A 19,048-nucleotide genomic window follows, 5' to 3' on the forward strand; every position below is an offset into this window, starting at 1 on the left:
AGCCCTCTTTAATGGTAAAGTTGGACTTTTCATTACATTTTGAAAATGTCACTTTTAAAAAGTTGGCATTTTCCTGCCCTTATTCCTTCGTGCCTACAGCCTTTCTTGAGTCACATGACTGAGTGTAGCTGACAGACTTTGTGAATTCCTCCCAGACAGTCACACAGTAGAGGGAGTAGGTATGCCTCATGGACCATCTCCTAGCCGGATGTAGGGGTAGAGCTCAGCACAGCTCCTTAACACATGAATAACCTGTGCTCTGCCTTCACACAAAGGGCCTTACAGCCCTGCATTTTCCACGCAGCCAGCTTGGATCCAGAGCAGGGAAGTCAGGAAATCCCATGCATTTCAAAGAACCTTTCCAGAAGAAGGGCACCTAGGTCTTTGGCTACAGCCCTCTGCCTCTTCCCACTAAAGATGTTCGAATTCCATTTTGAAGATTAAGCAAGAATGTAGAAATCTTCACAGTGTCCTTGAACAAGGGCCATCCGTCAACAAAGCTCCCTCCTTGACCCTTCCTGCACCCTTGCCCAGCTAAACTTTACCTTCTCTGACACGTTTCCCCAGAATTTCTTCTCGGTCTGAAGATAAGCACTGACCAGGACCAATTTCTTGTATGTGAACGGTGCTCCTTTTTGTGCCGAGAAATCTGTGAGATTACACTTGAATTATGTGAGAAAACTAATTCTGTGTTTAGTGCTAGTTCTTACTGCAAAAATGCGCCCTCACATTCAAAATGGATGAAAGATTTCATTTTGCTCTAATATATAGCACTAAATGCGCAGAACACAAACAGCAAGCAGTGGCTCGCACTCGCTAAATGTGCCCTTGGGTAGGATTTTCCCCCACCTTACTACTATTGTTTAGTGTTATTTTCTTAGTGAAAATGCATCCTCACATGCTAAATGGACACAAGGATGCATTTTGTGCTAAGAGAGAGCACTAAATGCAGGAAAACATGAATAGCAATCATGAGCAACCATTCTCACTTGCTAAATGTGTTCTTTTGGTAGGATTTTTCCCAAAAATTACACTTAATTACGCAATGAAGAGTAATCACAGCTGTAAGTCTGCATGAAAGAGTGAAGCTGGATTACCAAAACTACTCTGATTACTCAGCGTAATCAAAATTCTATGCATGCCTACCAGACTGGCAGTGCCTGATAGAGGTGGTCACTCTCGATGCCTTAGCTGTGCCTTCAGTCATTAGAGTATTCTGATGCTGCTCAGTGGGCTCTAAATACACAGTGGAGCCAACTGCTGCACATCAATGTGCATGTTTCTAAACTTGATTCTGTCCATCCTAAAGTTGGTTCATACCACTGCTTAATTTGAGCCAGTGGTTTCCTGTGCTCCCCACTAGCCCTTAATTGTCAACATCGATACATATGACAGTCTGACACATGGTGATTAATTTAGAGATTAGCGCAACAACAGATGTTTATTAATAAAACCTGCTGCCCAAGAGACTCTTACAGCTTTGGGAGCCTGGTGTAGTCTGACTATTTTAGAAGTGTGATGGTTAATACTTTTGTTTTGGCAGTGGGTGGTGACAGTTCTAGTGGCCTGCTGACGAGAGCCCAACACTTATGGTATTACAAATTAAGCGCTATTCAAGTTCAGACCCCCACATGCAACCTCACTCTCCTCACTACCCCAGTACACCTCATGCTTATGTGAAGTCAAATTAACCAACCAGAACTTTCACCACGCCATTTAAACCTCGTGTATCTCATGCAGTATGTAGAAAAACATATTAACAGCCTCCCCCCACCCCACCACCCCTCCCTGGATGACAGAAGGAGTGAGTCTTCTACCACCCCTGGCGCGATGATGACGTCAGTGTGGCACATTTCTTTCATAACATTTAATCTTTACATGACACTCATGCTCAATCGGTTACAGTATATCATGTTCTTCAAGTTTAAGTAAACCCATAAACAATTGGTGCCCCATGATTTCAGCAGCCAGGCATCGACCACGGAGCCTCTGGTGCACAGAGCTGTAGCTCGCCCACTGTGCACTCTCCATCCCACCACTGCTCCACTCTAGACCAGCACGGAAGCACTTCCGGATTAGCCTTGCGTCACCTCTTCACAGTAGACGCACGCAAGACAGTTCCCTTCACGGAGCGCTTGCGCAATGGACTCTTTCACAAGGAGTCAAAGGCCAGAGATAAGAAACTGAGAGATGACAAAATCCACACAACTGCCGTACGACAGGAACGCGAGCAGCTCGCCAAGGCAAATCCAGAAGGTAAATGGCTTACTCAAATGTTTAATTGCTATTTCCACCTCACTTTTTCTATTTTAAATGGTTCCATGTAGTGCAGCCATCTCATTCCTTAATGCAAAGTATTCATCCTTTTTCATGTTGTGTAATTGCTTAGAGAACTGTTCATTCCTTCTGAGGTCTTTCCTTATTTCCCTTTCCAGCCCTCTCTTCTCACTGCCAGTCTCTGCTCCCCCATCCCCACTTAGGGGTCTCTGCTGATGGGTTCTCGCTCACAGTGCTTCTCCAGTCCCCTCAGTGCAGCATGACCCCCCTATAATTACTGAATGTTATGTCGTTTTTAGAGGCATGACTTTAACGTTAACCACAAACATACCACATCACAGATAAAGGGCATTGCCTGACAATGTTATGTTTCAGGTCTTTTGAATGGTGTTCATGTCGCCCTTAAGAGAATCCTTTCTGGTAAGGCTGGTCTCTCTTGAGCTCATTGGAAAATTCAGGTTTTAGGGGAAATTTATGATGGTTTTCCATCACCCTTGCACCGTGCAAGTCGAATTTATCAAGCCACACAAAGATACCGTGGGCAGCTTTGCAATGTTTCAGAACTCCAGAGTAAGGCAATAAGGCAATGCAGCACAAATTGTGTTACTCTGTCCCAGGGAGGAGCTCTATGGGTTGAGCCTGGGTGTTTCCAAGAATCGACTCGTATATTTTGATGCAGTTCGAGATTTTCCAACATTAGCAAACCTGTGAATGCATCAAAGTGCTCCGTCTCCCCAGGGGAGGCAAAACAATGAGAAATATCTTTATTTCTCCTTGTTACTTCATGTTTTATGTGTGATGCATCTACATGTCTACTCTAAACTGGGGTGGCATGGTGAGCAAAATAAAGATGGATTCAACCCATTTATCTAGACTAGGGGTGATTGTTTTGATCTGTTCTGCATTCTGACCATCAATTGTGTGTCTTTTGCTGCATCTACTTAAGCCTTTAAGGAAGAGAAAACCAAAAACCAATCTTTCTCTGCAATTAGCCTTGAAATCTGGAAATCTCTCTCCTCCGAGATCAGATGCAACCCACCCACATCCATCTTCAGGAAAGAAGTAAAAATTATTGTACCCAACACCGTTCTGAAACCTATTTGACTTTGCTTATGCCAGAACTTATGATTGACTATATGCTCTTATCTCTCAGCTTTCCATTTGTTTATGTTAAAAAAAAGTTCTCATGACTTATACCATATTTACCCTCCGTTTTTATTGGTAAGCACTTGTTCACACTGTGAACAACTCTAAATGAAGAGGAAACTGCATCAGGGAATTGTTTTTGTGCAGGGAGGTATCCCTTCATGCACAAAACAATGGCACTTACAATGCAGACACCCTTGCACCGTGGATCAAGGGTGCCTGAGTTGGCGTTGGGCTGTGCTGGGAATGACTGGAATGCCCTGTATATTGTTAAGAACTGTGCTTTCCCTACTACACAGTGCAGCACAGCAACGTGATTTGCTGCAGTGCTTGAATTGTCAAATATACTGTACTTTAGGATGGTGCTGGTGACTGATGGTGAGGATGAGATTGTTTCAGGGTAGGAAAAGGCCTGGCTTCCGTCCCGGGTTTGGTGGATCTAGAGGCGTGGATAGAGATGTTTTGCCAGTGAAACTGAATGTGGCTGCTGAGGTTTGCTGAGCCTTAGTTGTGAATGTTGTAGGTGTGTGTGAGTGGTTTGAAGAAGGTGCGTTTGTGGAGTGGGAGCCAGTGGAGGTCCATGAGGCTTCCGCATATGTGTGTGCAGTGTGGTATTATGAGTGAATCTTGTCAGGTCGACTCCACGGGATCCAGTCGCTGCACAATGGTTCCACCTCCAAATGTCACCAACACCCTGAATGTATTAACACAGGGTGTTCGAGTCATTAGGCGAGGGAGAAAAATAACAAACTAAAATAAAAAACGAGGGAAGGGAAAGGCTAGGGTCAGCAGGGAAAGGATACCTGTAACAGAAAACAAGACATGTATCATATAAGTGCTTAATGCTACACAGTCCTACTCTCATGAAGTCTCGCTAAATATACTGAAGTAGATATATACCTGAATGACAAGAAAGATCAATCCCTTGATAGTAAACCAACACAGCCCTTCAGTCACAGCCTGTAATAATATCCTAAGAACACAGAAACAGAGGGCGAATGAAGGTCCACACATAACAGACACATTTGCACTCTACTGAACCCTCGTATTCAATCATATCACACATACCACAGACTGCTAGAAGGACTCAATGTACAAATGGGGGTCCAAGTATTCCGTAAATACAGTATATATGTTCCAGACAATGTTCCAGGGAAACGGTAGTGTGTAGGAAGCAAGAACTACAACACTCCGCTCTCTTCCTTCAGAGGAACCACAAATAATGACCCACTAGTACATAAAGCTTTCACAACAGTAAAACGTAGTTGCGACCACTACTGAATTCTGTTCATGTGCTCCAATAATAAAACGAGAACATAGATTCTAGGAACGTGTAGTTAGCCTCACTACAACGCCCCCGCTTGTATTGCTTCCATTAATCGCCAGGAATGTAACGGTGACACGTAGTTAACCTCACTACAGTGCCCCGCTACCTATACAGACATGAAAGAAGATGAAAGTACGGTAACGCGTGGTTTCGACCGCCACCGCGCTCCGCTAAATCTCAAACCAGGAAGTCTCCAGGAAGCAGTCACTAGCTTCCAGAATACTAAAACCAGAACAGTTCACAAATGCAGAATACGAGCCGCCAGGGGCGGCGGAGATACTGCGCAACGATACCTGCGGGAATGGCTCAAACCTCACGGAAGAAGATTCATGCAGGAGGACACCGGAGAACCAGCTCAGTCGCTCTCCGATCGGCAGCTTCAGGAACAAGGCATTAGCGTGTAGAGCAGCCGCTCTCACGCTTGACACAAACAGGACACGGAATAACGCACAACCGGAAGCGCATCCCTCCCATAGTTGTACTTCCTGAGAGAAGCCTCGAGGCTCATGGGAAGTGTAGTTTTTTGCGTGGCAGGCGCGATAGACAGTGTATCCTGACAAATCTTGTAGCTGCATTCTGTAAGATTTCAGCCTCTTGGTGAGTCTGGCAGTCATGCAGATGTAGAGGGGATTTCCAAAGCCCAGTCTACAGGTGATGAGAGCTTGAGTGATGGATCTTATGTTGTTCTGCAGGAGCCACTTGATGACTTTTTTGACTCGTTTCAGAGTGTAGAATCAGATGGATGTGGTTTTGGTAACTTGGTTAATTACCAAAGTGTGCTTGTCAATCACGATTCATAGGTTCCCAGCTGTGATGAATGGGTGTGGAGTTGGTCCTAGTTCTGTGACCCTTAACCAGAGGGAGGTGTCTTTCCCTAAAATGCCAAATTCAGGTTTATTACTGTGGCGTTTCAAGCAGTTGATTCTCTACTAGTCCGTGACCTCAGACATGGAGCAAATGAAGATTGTTTGGTTGTTCAAGATTTCCTTAGTTAGGGCAAGAATGGGCTGAGTTTCGTCAGCATGTGAGATTATGCTGAGTCTGTGTGCATGGATGATGTTGGGGAGAGTAGTCATGCAAATGATGAAGAGAGTAGGGCTCAGCAAGGAGAACTGAAGATGCTGCTGATCTGGTTGGAAGCAATAAGTGCTAAGCCATGGATTCCAGTCTCGAGAAGGCATTGGATGAAGATGGGGGTTCACTGTGTCAAATGCAGAAGCAGGTACTGGAGAAAACAGAGCGAGTGGGAATCTTTATAAAAGAATCATGAGTATTGTCTGGGAGAGTACATGCCAGTGATTGTCCCCCAGAAAAATGTGTTACACCCATGTAATGCCTACTCAACACTGTGTAATGCAAGCCTGAACTAGGTTACACTACTCTAAAGCCACGGAGGGCAACACCAATTAGCACTCTCATGGCTTTGTATATCTCAACTAGCATGATGTGTCTTGGTTGTGCCACAAAAGTGGTGCAATTCTCAGTGGTGGCTGATGTACTTGTAAGTGGTGCGCCAAAAGAAAATGCCTTTGATTCACTGAGTTAAGGGACTCACTGGGTCTCTCTTCTAGAAGGAAATATAGACAATCATTGCATTTTTAGTAGCATTTGGCATACATCATCCAAAAAGCAGGTGTTCTCAAGGGATAATAATAGAGGCTGCTGTCGGACGGGGAGAGTAAGTAAATTAATATTGGACAGCCAAGCCAAAGTCCAATCAGAGGTCTAACTTTGTCCTATATGCAAAAACAAAAGCTGAGCCATCACAATAACCAAATAGTAAAAAAACACAATATTGGCGTGTAAAACATGATAAATGTGTAAACATTGAGTACATTTTTAGTACATTAGGGGCCACCTGCACAACGAATCAGTGTAAAAAACTTTGCTGGATGCATCGCAAGAAATTCAAAACATTCTAACGTGCTTAATGTGTGCACCTACATTAGAAATATTTTCATTCCACGTGCTCCTGTATGAACATCTCTGCTGGCACATACATTGTAAAATAAATAAAAGAGACAAGTATTGCACTTAATTCATGGAAGAACAGACACTCTGTGGGGCAGATTTATGATAACTGGCGCATCCCCAGGGATGCGCCAGTTATTTTGCGCTGCTGCTCCGCCACCCATGGTGCGCCGCATTTATAATGTGGCGCACCATGGGGCAAAAACGGCACAGATCTGTGACGCATCTGTGCCGTAAAGGTGGCGCATTGCTGGAGTTGCGTCACAAGCGCGATGCAGCTCTAGCAAGGCTCGGGGGTGCCCCATCTTTACAATGCTGTGTCAAGCCTTACGCCTGCTTCAAGCAGGCACAGGGTTTTGACGCAGCATTGGCCTGAAAGTGACTGAGTGAAATCTTATAGATTTCACTCAGCCACTTTTGCGAGGCGCACCTGCCCCGGAACGCCCACCCTGCGCCGGAACGTGGAACGCCCACAAGTGGCGCAGGGCTTTACAACGTGACGCATCTGCCTAGATGCGTCACGTTGTAAATGGGACGTAGGGATGCACCACGTTTACGCCGCAGTTGCGTGACGCAAACGTGGAGCATTCCCAACATAAATCTGCCCCTATGTTTTTGAGCACATAGTAATGTTTCTCTGCGTTTCAACGGGGTCTGCATCTACAGCCATCTGCATTGATTAAACTGATCACAGGGTGCAGTTGGGAATCAAACTTTCTCCATCAGAAGAGTGAAACCACAATGAATCAACAAGGGTGGGAGCCCGATTACCTTTTGTGTGTGGAGGAACTGTGTGAAGAAGGAGACGTTACCAAATCCGTAACTGCATGCAATATCTTCAGAGCCACAACAGGAATAGAAATATGTTTACTTCCCAGTCTACACAAAGCAAATACACTCTCCCTTGCTCAAAGACAAACACCGCCATCTAGAGGCGCACAAAGCAGTTGCAAAGAGTATTCCTTAATCTCCTTCACAAGTGCACCAATCTCTCCATTTCTTTCCTAAATATCACCAACATAATAAAGCAAGCACGAGCGCAATAAAATACAGTGGGGTATATTCACAAGAATGTGCGCTAAACATCAACAGAAAATGCCAACGCACCTTTACACATCGTAGTCGATCGCAGGAAAGTAATCCTGTGTTAACGTGGAATTCAAAACAAGGCCGCAGCATGTGATAGTCTGCCTAAACCGTGGCCAATCTCTGCGATGCAACCACCTTGATGGAGATAAAAACACAAACCACAACACAAAAAAAGTGCGAAGAGCCCATCCGCTATGAGGAAAGCAGGGATAAGCACCGCCAGGCCCGCGACACACACAGCAGGCAGGAATAAGCACAACAAAAGCCTGAAATAAAAGAGACAAACCAAACAGAAAACAACAGCCAAGCACAAGCTGGATGACACCACATCAGTCTGGAGACGGTGGCAAGACTCGGGGTCCGAAACTGCCCAAAGCAAAAGACACAACAGCAACAGGGAGTGGAACCAACAGGGACCTGGGGGAAAGGGAGAGATGGGCACAATGGCACACATGCACAATTAAGCACAGCACAACCGCAGACAAACCATGCCAAATAGTAACAACACCAACCAAGAGCACAAGTCACACAACCCAGCAACATCACACCCCTGAGCAGGCACAGAAGTGAAAACCATACTGCCTGAAAGGGAGAAGGGTGAGCCAAATCAGAGCTGAAGGGACATCTCACACACAATGCAGCATGCACACATAGGGAGCAGAGCACCTCAACCTTGAACATATTGTGGCACAAACACTAACATTTGCACAACCTAACACAGGACACAAGTGCACCCGCCTGGTGCCGGTAAATGGCCATACACATCTGGCTAAGCAGGAAATAGGCACAAGACCATGCACAAGTACACACCCACAGTCCTGATGGGGTAGTAATGCACGCATGGCCAGGAACCAGAGAGTCCGTGACACACACATTGACATACAAAACAAGACACAACACAGTTGGAGAGAAGTGAAAGAGTGGAAACTTTATCAACAAGTGTGTGTCAGTATGGCCTAGAGAAGTGCCATGATATGCAGACCAATGCAGCAGCATGTCTGAATGAGGAATGCAGGAAAGCGCATATTGCCACCTCGGGGGAGTCCATCACCAACACAAGTTAGTGCCAACCTGCGTTGATTGTACGCGCATGGAGCATGAGTCCAGATCCCCAACATGCAACCAGGTGTCCGAACACATCCAGTTGTGGCTGCTGGTACCTTGTCACTCATCCATAAACGCAAGTGCAGCTGCATAGTCCAACATCTCCAATGAGCTATCGTCGTCCACCACATCTTCGACGTAATCCATCAGCTGACACAGATAGATGTGCTGACTCCAACCACTGGCCCGAATGTGCATCATAGCCCATTCAGGTAGTGGCTCAATGTGCTCACTGCACACGAGGACTCGTGCAAACTCCCAGGTTGAGTGTCCAGCCTGCATGCCAAACATCCATGCATGCCATAAACGGGCATCATGGTGAAACGCCTGGTTGTGGGCCAACAGGGTGCACACACACACACACACACACACGTTGTAATCCAGGTCAACTACTGTTAGGTTTGAGTGGCATACAACCATGGGCCACTCGAATATGCACGAGTGACCCTGCAACACAGGCTGAACGCAGGTGACGTCCGCAAGGCGGAAGCTCAGCCGGTAACTGATCTGCAAGGCTGCCAACGGCAGTGCCGCAGTACATGCAGCAGACGTGCACGGTACAGGTCCACATGACTGGATCCGAGCATGTGTCAAGGATGGTCTGCCATTGCGTTAGTGGCTCTGCTAGAAGCAGGACTGGCTTGCCCTGCACCAGTCCTGTGGATGAAATGTTATAGCTCGGTGCAGTGAGCAGTGTCTGTGTGCAACGGGTGCAGGCCTGGGGTGTGGTGGGAGTACATGTGAAGGCCATTTCATACATGCCAACTATGACCAAGGACTACTGCGTGTGGGATGTGTACACATTGGTCTCACTTCAGGCAGTGCATAGTATGAGAGTCGCAAGTAAATGCAATTGTATCTGTCAGGGGGTGCTGGCCACATGCCACTTCCTGCCTGGAGCTGAGGATGTGCTACCACCTGATCATTCGCACAAAGGACCTTTCATCCCTACAGTAACTTCACCATCTGCATGCATACAGGAGATGCACAGGGACTGGCATGATGTGTGGTGGGATATCTGCGACCCTGGGAACATTGTGACGCTGGCCTGTAAAGGTGTGCCACCACGTGAGTGTAGGCCAATGGAACGGACAGGGCTGAAACAGGTGTACAGCCCAAGGCTGGCTGGGATCACTCTGCAAATGAGGCCAGGCCACTGACTCATGCATCCGCAGGGCTGATACACATAACACTTGGCATGCATGTGCCAAGACCCCGAGTGGTTGTGCGCTCCTACATGTCCCCGTACGTGCGGGCCTGCCCTCCTGGGTAATGTAACATTGCAACATCGACTACTGTGGCCCTGGTGGCGACTACACCCCAACACAGAGACACACTTACCGCACCTCCTGCCAAGGCCAGGTCTGAGCCTCGCTCTGCTCCCCCTGCCGAATCAGCACACCCCTGCACTGACCTGACGTATGCTGGACCAGCACATGGCGCTTGTGCATGCAGGGGGTGCATGCAAAGCTACATGTCGAGGGTCACTGCCAATGCTGAAGTGACATGGCAACATCCGCTGAAGACAGCAGACTGTGATGTTGCAGGGCCCATGCTCATCAAGCTGACACAGTTACCATATGGACACACTTGTTCAGATGGTGTGAATGGCTATGGGCACATGCGCACAACCACATATATTTGCAGGCACACATACTGAGTGACAACTGTGTTGGATGTGTGTGGCATGTGTGCACACCAGCCGGCAAGGGCTGCCTGGTGCAGTCAGAAATTTACAGCAGTGTGCATCGCAAAGGACACAACTATTCAACCATAAAGGCCCCATTACTTGTGCAGCACAGAGATAGTGGCCCCGGATGCACATCAGCCTGCACAGGCCTACCGCCATGGGACGCTGACTTGCGGGGCACTGGGCAGGGTCACGAGTGCAGAGCAGGTTTCCATAGATATAAAAGGAGCGTGACTCGGAGTTTCTCAGTGGACAGTGGGAGGTGTGCCGCAGGGCATGATGCAGAAGGTAGGACCACGCTGTAACAGTCACTATGGTGGAGATTCATGGAACAGACACATGTCGGGCACCAAGTCCGGTCCAGCCAGATGGAGATGCAGGAAACCACCAGGCCATCTTCTCAGATGCCACAAAGGTTCAACCAGAGAGTGCCCATGACTCATTGCACACACAGTTAGTGACACCAGTGCTGTTAGCGGATGCCACCTTTGATGAGGCTGGTCCAATGGTGTTGCCTCCTCCACACCTTACCCAAGACACAGTTCCAATTGTGTGACCTACTGGACCACAGGGTAGGCCTGAGGAAGCGGCCAGCACGGGCCATTCACTGAGTGTCGCCGGCTTAGGTTGGATGGTCCCACCGGCCTGCGTAGTTCAAGTTCAGAGGCACCACGTGATGAGAACTTGTGGTGAACAGGGTTGATAGCACCATGTCAGTCGTTGAAAGTGTTAGATCACCTCCATGACTCTGATCCGGCTTTCGTCCAGACTGAGCCGCATCTTCCTCTTACTCCTCTCCTTGCATTCACTTGTGTGGACTTTGCCATTCATGATTCGTGACAATGTCCTGGATGTGGGACCTACTGGTCCACAGGGTAGTCTGAGCCTTCATCCACGTGTGGCCGGCTGGCATTGAACAGGGTTAGTGGCACCTTGTGTGGCTGGCTGGCGTTGAACAGGGTTAGTGGAACGTCGTGTGGCCAGCTGGCGTTGAACAGGGTTAGTGGAACCTTGTGTCGCTAGCTGGCATTGAACAGGGGCAGTGGCACCTCTTGTGGCCGGCTGGCATTGAACAGGGTTAGTGGCACTTTGTGTCACAGGCTTGCCATTTGCAATTATGCCTTTACTGATCAAAGGTAGTGTGGTGCTGTGGCCACTGCCACGGACTTGGCGTCACTGCCATTCAGCACTCAGGACACAGTTCCACATTTGGAACCTACTGGGCTGAAGCAGAGGTTGCGGTGATGGTGCTTGGAGATTGCACCGGCACGTGGTGAGCCCTCTTTGACACACGCCGGTGTCGGCAGGTGAGTGGAGCCTTTTTGTGTACTGGGGCAGGCATAACAGGTCTGGGGACAATCGGCCCGGGGTGTAGCAGGCACTCAGGGACGCAGGCCACGCCGCGTTCGGTGAAGGCCTTGTGGCGAGCTAAGAGGCGCCACCCTGGCTGACGTGTGGTCCATTTCGAATGAGAACCAAGACCATTGCGACTGGCTTTTTGTTCAAACCTCTACGCAGGCCTGGCATGTGCAGGTCCAACTCACTATGCATGCGCATGCAGGGGCGGACGTAACGTGCAAAATTTCTGCATTCTGTCCCACAGCCTGTGGGGACATGGTAGCGTCCACTGGCCACTACACTTCATGCACCAGCAGTTGATTTCCACATGACCATTTCCGTGGTTTTCACTCTGTGGTCTGTCCTGCACCTCCACGCCACACCTGGCATTGAGAAACTTAGATTCCTTAGTCACTTGCCGCTCTTGCACATGCCTGTTCCATGCCTCTCCTCACATTCTGCTATTGTGTGTCTGTGGTGCCATGCCGTGGCTGGGTTGCGTGCATGGCAAGGCCAGATTCCCAATGGAGTTGTGTTGTCGCGTCTGGTCGGTTGGCATGTTGTGTATCATGTTGGATGTAGTTGTGCTGCATGCCCATTGGTGGTGTCGTGAGTTGCATGACTGTGGACAGCAGGTGCATTTCAGGTGGGCAGGTGGGTCCGCTGTCTTTGTGTGCGCTGCCTCTGTGTGTTCCGGGGGGGGGGCGGGACGGGTCCTGAGGGTGGTGGCGGGCCTTGGGGCGTAGCGGTGGGTGCTGTGGCCCTCATGGGTATCCACGTAGTTTGATCATTGTCCCCATGGCATCTGTGGGTCTTCAGGTGTGGCTCTTGGCTGGGCTCCCTTTTATGCTACAGGTAGTCGTCCTGCTTATCACCAGCAATGCGCCGGTGTTAATTGCTGCTGCTACCGCGGCTTATCGCCTGTTTGTGTTTCACATCTCAATTCTGGCAGTTTGTTGTGAAAGTGGTGTTGTGGTTTTTTCGTGTGTTTTTGCATGGGAACGCCTACTCTCATCTCATTAGGGTTAGATGGTGGTGTCCACTGTGGAGATACATTTAGGGGCAGTTATCGTTGGAATACAGGAGATGTCTGCAATTTTCACCAGCTTGCAAACTGGGTGTTAAATCTATCCCCATTTTTGGTTCATTCAGGTGGGGATAAATCGGAGTTGAGTCCTTGTTAATATCCCCCGAGATGTTATGAAACACAATTAAGAGGCAACTTCAGGCAAAAACACGAGTAACAGTAAAGTGCTATACAATCAGCACAGATAAATGAATCAGAGTTAATTTTCTTAATGTTTGAAATTCTTTATTTAAGATCTTGTAACTGAAGAAAGCATTTCCTGCAACCAACAGATTTCACCCAGTTACTGGCTTCTTCAGGGCTGCAAACATATACAAACAGAACTTTTTCATACAAACAGTTTTGTTTACATTTCACCCCTATAGACATAAGTACAATGTAAGGCAAACTATTGAAAAGACAACAATCATCACACACCAATAGTTACTGAACACATAGGGGCATATTAGCAAGGAATAGCGATATTTATCGCGAAATGCGCTTATGCATTTTTTTATCACTGGATATATTAGCGGAGAAAACATGCTATTAGCAACGTTTTTCTCAACTGTGCTAAAATGTCCAGCGATAGCGGCAAAATGCATGAATATCGCTGGAAATTTAGCGATATTCACGCATTAACGCCAATGGGGACTTAACCTGACAATCCACCTCACATTGGATAAACAGGTAATTCATGCTTTTAGCAGGCGTTAGATTATAGAAATAATCACGCTTTACGCAATTTTTTTATCGCTTTGCCTGCCTTGCTAATAGGCGATAGCTGTGTTAGCGACTGCTTTCAGTCGCTAACAGTTTGAGTACACCCACTGTGCACGTCATTAGCGATAAATATCGCTGACATGCAAAGCGGGCCCCAAACCGGTCGCTATTGCGGCGATGTGGCCCTTGCTAATATGCCCCATAGTTTCTCGAGAATTTGTTTCACAGTACAACAAATTTCATGTGTTTCTTGACTTCCTGTCAGTAGACCATTTCCCAACGTTTTCAGACTGAATCAAAGTTTCTAGTTATCATACCTTATTACATATTGATATTAAGATGTTTTACCACTCTCACAAGTAAAGGATAAGAATCCAGGATTCTCCACATTGTGTTATTGGAATAGACTGTTTACAAGTGTTCTTGAACGAGTGCTTCATATTGATGTTTGATGATATGATTAAAACGTTCAGAAATAAACAAAAAAACTGACACCCTTACCCACCAACCCATCATGTGGGAGGGTTCAGATCATTCGGACAAGGGGTGTGCACACATTGCAATTCAGTAATATCCTTATGTCTTGGTATTTCAAGAAAGAAAAAAAACGACCCACCTAAGACAAGTGCCAACATCAGGGTAAATAAGGAGTGTTTAAAGTGAGGATTTTCATCTGGAACTATTAGCACTGCATGCCATGTGTGGAAGAGAACATCTGGACCCAGATTTATCATGACAGATGCTGAGTGAGCTGAGAATGGGTTGCGCTGTGCTAAGCCACTTTCCTGTGTCATTGATGTGCTGTATTTATTATACGGTGCAACATGAAGCAGGGCTGGGAAATGCCACACGTCTTAATGCAACTATTACCTACAAGAAACACAGCTGGTTTGCATCCTACAACACAACCTTAATGAGTGTAATGTGCGGCCAAGAAGTATTCAAAAAGCCAGCACCCCACCATCTTACACCATGGAAGTATCTCGGGAAAGCAGGACAACCATGCTGATTGTCCTGGGACACAGGGTAAAACGAAGAAGAAGCTGTACTTTTCGGAGGATGAAAGCCAAATATTGATAACTTATAAGTGAGGTGACCAAAAATGAAGTTTTTTTGTTTGTCACCTCTAAATTGCCTTTATCCAAGTATTTAGTTCAAAATGAGGTCTCTAGTTGGCACAGGTATGCACCCCATCCAAGTACAGATCACCACTCAGCACAGTCAGATACACTTTCTACATTATCCTGTGCTCACCCTATGGTAGCTTGGAAGAAATACTTAAAACCGCAAAATAGTAAAAACACCCCAGAAAAATAATCCACACCAAGTTAGAAAAATAGAGCCAGGTATAATGAAAAAATGAAAAAATCAAGATCCAAATGACAAAAATCCAATAAGTAGGATCAGGGTTATGAATTTTAAAAGCATATCTGTAAATATAGTGCTTAGAGTCATAAAGCACCTGGGGCTGAAAATTCATGCCAACCATGATTGAGCACCAGTCAGGTACAGAAACCCCACAGGCACTGTTGAAACAATATCCTCGTGGAGGACAAGCGTTGACGTGGAGGAGCAGCTACGAGGAGTGGAATAGGGCATGTGTCATCTTTGATCCAAAGGATTATCGGCTATGCTACAGATTCAAGTCATGCAGTTTGGCCCATCGTCATCATTGAGCTCTGGACAATGAAGGCAATGCATTACCATTGAGCCTCTATGTTTACGCTGTAGTGTCCTCGAAGCAGTAATGTGTCGGTGTCGAACGTAAATGCATCGGTTCCCACTGGTGTAAATTTGAGAATGCATGGATTCAGATGCTTCAGCACAGGAAAACCCACTTCCGCCCAAGGACAGGAATGGTACTACTTGGCAGGGCACTCAGATGGCTGAGTCCAGGTGCCGGTTGGAGAATTGCAAGCAGTCTTTGATGTCCATGAGACTACAGAACAGCCGGCAAGCAGACAAACCCTTAGAGTCACTCTAGATTTAAGTAATGTAGGGCCAATCCTTCTCATTAAGGCATAGAGGGCAGCAGGCAGAGCAGCACAGCAGAAAAGCAGTTCTTCCAGAGCAGCAGTCTCACAGAGCAGTCCTTCTTATTGACAGAGTATCCACAGGTCCAGAAGTGTACTGATGTAGTATAGTCAGAAGTCCAGTTCTTATACCCAGTGGTGCCTTTGAAGTGGGGGAAACTACAAAGAGTGGGTTTGAAGTGCACACATGTCCTTCCTTTCCTACCCTGTCTCCAGACACACTAGAAGGTGAATGCAACTATTTTTCTGGGGAGAAGAACAGCCCTGTCTGATGCAAGTGTCTGTTTCTCTCTTCTATCCTGCCCAGGATGATCTATCAAGATGTTAATAGCCCCTCAGCTCTCTTTGTGTGCAACTTTCTAGAAAGAATGCCCAACGTCTAGCTGTCATCCAATCCTGACTTTTATTAGAGGCAGGCAGAGGCACACAGGGCTTAAGAGCAGAAAAATGCAAACTTTCTAAAAGTGGGATTTTAAACAATAAATCCAACTTTACCAACCAAACATGAATGTTCTACTCCTTCTCAATAAGGAATTATACTCAATACATGTATGAAGAAATACACAATGCTAACCTATGCACAAAAGTAACCCTAAGAGGCATATTACTCTTTCTGGGTGTGCTGCTGAATAAGGAGGAGAAATAAGAGGAGAAACAAAGATATCACCTTGTGATATCTCACTTGGGATAGCGTATCCTATTGATGCTTTATTCCTTTAAAGAATTGGACAATGCCCCAAAAATGATGGGTGGATGTTTGTGAACACCCTTGGACCACCCATGGAATGCCTTCCCAAGATGTAGTAAGTCATGGCAGTGACTTGTGCTGCCTTGCATTAATTCCTATTTACTATGTTATGCACACCTACATATGGTGGTTTGTGTGGCATAGTAAATCTCACATAAGTGCTTGCATCACCCTTGTTTCACCTTATGTGATGGAAAGGCAACACAAGCCTTTCATGAATGTGACCTGAAGAGTGCATTACCACATAAAACTTTATGATACAGGCACACAATTCATATACCAGTTACCTGTGGTGCAATGTGTGCTGCTAAGTTACACATCTTTCATACCACTAACAAATTCGAAGAGTACCTGCACTGCAGGGTTCTATGTGTTCAGGAACTACCACCAAACATTGAGAAGACTACGCTCCGCCTCACTCTCACAAGCTCTTGTTCCCACCATCTTCCAAACCAGAGGTGGAGGATGCTCCTTCTCCCACATCACAGCAATGTCTAGCAACATCCTCCCCACGCAACACCAAACCATCCTATCACTTCCGGATTTCCGAATGGCCCTAAAGACCTGGCTGTTCGAATAAGCCTCTGGGACCTGAGAGGGCTTGGATATCCAATTGGATGGTTAGCCATGCTTTCTAATTTTTGATTGATAGTGATATGCTCTCCCAAATGCCACATGTACCAAACAGACTCAGAGCCCATGATACTAACATACACGAGTGAGATTGCTTTTTCCTAATGCATGACACAGAATATGTCAGTACATACATATGTGTCTCGCTTCCACAATGCCACAAGTATGGGTGTGTTCTTTTTTGAAACAGACATACTGGTTAAAATGTTTATGATGAAAATATGTTGCTTTTTGCATATGTGGTAAGTGACCTGCCCTCTCTATTTACTTCAATTACATAAATCCTAAATTGAATCTCTATGGATTAAGTTGATCTCAATATTGTGTACAATGGTACATCTACTCTAGGTTTTACTATGTCATTCAAAAATCAAGGTGAAACTCAGGCACAGGTGTATCCATATTTCACACAATGAAACACAGTAAGACTACTTGCTACGCTGCATGAAATTATTAGAGCACATATACACTAAAATATGGCACATTCATGCACTGGCACACAGTGTGCCATTATGCAAGAGTGCCTGTGCTGCAGGCAGTGTTGTTTACTTGCTGGAAGGTGCATCTTACTGCACACATTCAATCCTCAGATGCCTTTTCCTCTTCTTAAATGTGCAACAGAATGTAGAATACATAGAAAGAGGAAAAAGTGAGTAGAAATACATGTATTTCGCAACATTGTGCCTCCAGGGAATCGGCCAAAATACATGGGTGGATGCACAGGAACACCCACTCTACAGCCATGTAATGCCTTCCTGATGCAAAGTAATGCAAGTCTGTGACTTTCACTGCCCAGTGTTACACTGGATTACACAAGCCATGTAGGGCCATGCCAGGTAGCGGTGCCCTGGCTTAGTAAATCTGACTTAAGGAATATGCTGCCCTCGCGTCACCTAGCATGTTGCAGGGTCAAAACAAAACTTTGATATAGCTGGCTCCTAGTGCTCCAGTGCAGGTAAGTTTGTTGAGCTTCAGTTAGCACTGTTCAGACAACAACTAAATTAGTTCCTTGTATTGACATTGTGTATCTACATGCCATATTCTTTCTGCTTGGGACACCACACGAGAACGTACTGACTTTTAGTTAATCACATTTATTCAGTTTCTCAACCATCACATGACAAAATAGGATAGTCAATGTCAGTATATGGACCTAATTCAGCCTTGAAAAAGTTCCAAGAGTGACGAAGCGCATTGTCTATGGCTGCAATCAAAAAATAAGTTTATAGGAAGATAAGCATTAAAGAAGTGAATAATACCAATAGGTGTGACTCCTCTAATATTTTCCATTGATATATGGATAACTAATTCACATCATGTGAATATTTATATTAAACATTTGACTGACTTGCTATTTATATGTGTGTGGCATGTAGTCGAGCAAATATAAATGAGAAAATGCTATGAGAAATTTAAATTGATACCTGTACAAACACAGGTATCCCTGTCAAGCAGGCTAACTTCCACCATGGCTGAAGTGTAAGTGATTGCACACTCGGATGTATAAACTTCAGCAGTGCTACGAGAGAGCAGTAGTGGTCCTTATATTTGGTACACATGGTGAATGTATACACTCTTCCTTTCAATAAACATACCAGCCCAAGTTGTAATGATTGTGAATATGCTCATCACATGCTGCATGTGACAATATACATTTGAATATAGAAGGCCTACAAGAGCCACAGTATGGACCAGTTTTATATCTGCATATCATTGCTCTTGAATAATGCATGAATTTGCAAGGCCACCTCAATACTGATGTCAGAATTCACCAGCAACACAATGCACGACAACACACGCATGACTCCGTCTGTAGCGTGCTACATCTGGAGTCATGCAAGGCAGAGCCTTGCATAACTCTTCGCTGGGAAGGTGTTCTATGGGTATAAGGGGTCTGCTCACA

General features: G+C 46.1%; 1 protein-coding gene across 4 annotated transcripts in view; it reads left to right on the plus strand.

Moving 5' to 3' along the window:
- The first annotated feature begins 2,199 nt into the window (after positions 1-2,199).
- Positions 2,200-19,048, plus strand: part of LOC147735091 (glycine N-acyltransferase-like protein 3) — a 261,834-nt gene continuing 244,985 nt past the window's right edge. For 2 of the 4 annotated variants that reach the window (XR_015307552.1, XM_086953139.1), the window contains exon 1: positions 2,200-2,256. The gene's annotated coding sequence lies outside the window, so the exon portion shown is untranslated. The remainder of the gene's footprint in view (positions 2,257-19,048) is intronic. The other 2 variants (XM_086953141.1, XM_086953143.1) reach the window with 2 other exon arrangements.

Source organism: Lissotriton vulgaris, chromosome 1_2 (assembly GCF_964263255.1).
Source record: "Lissotriton vulgaris chromosome 1_2, aLisVul1.2, whole genome shotgun sequence".
Taxonomy (NCBI): domain Eukaryota; kingdom Metazoa; phylum Chordata; class Amphibia; order Caudata; family Salamandridae; genus Lissotriton; species Lissotriton vulgaris.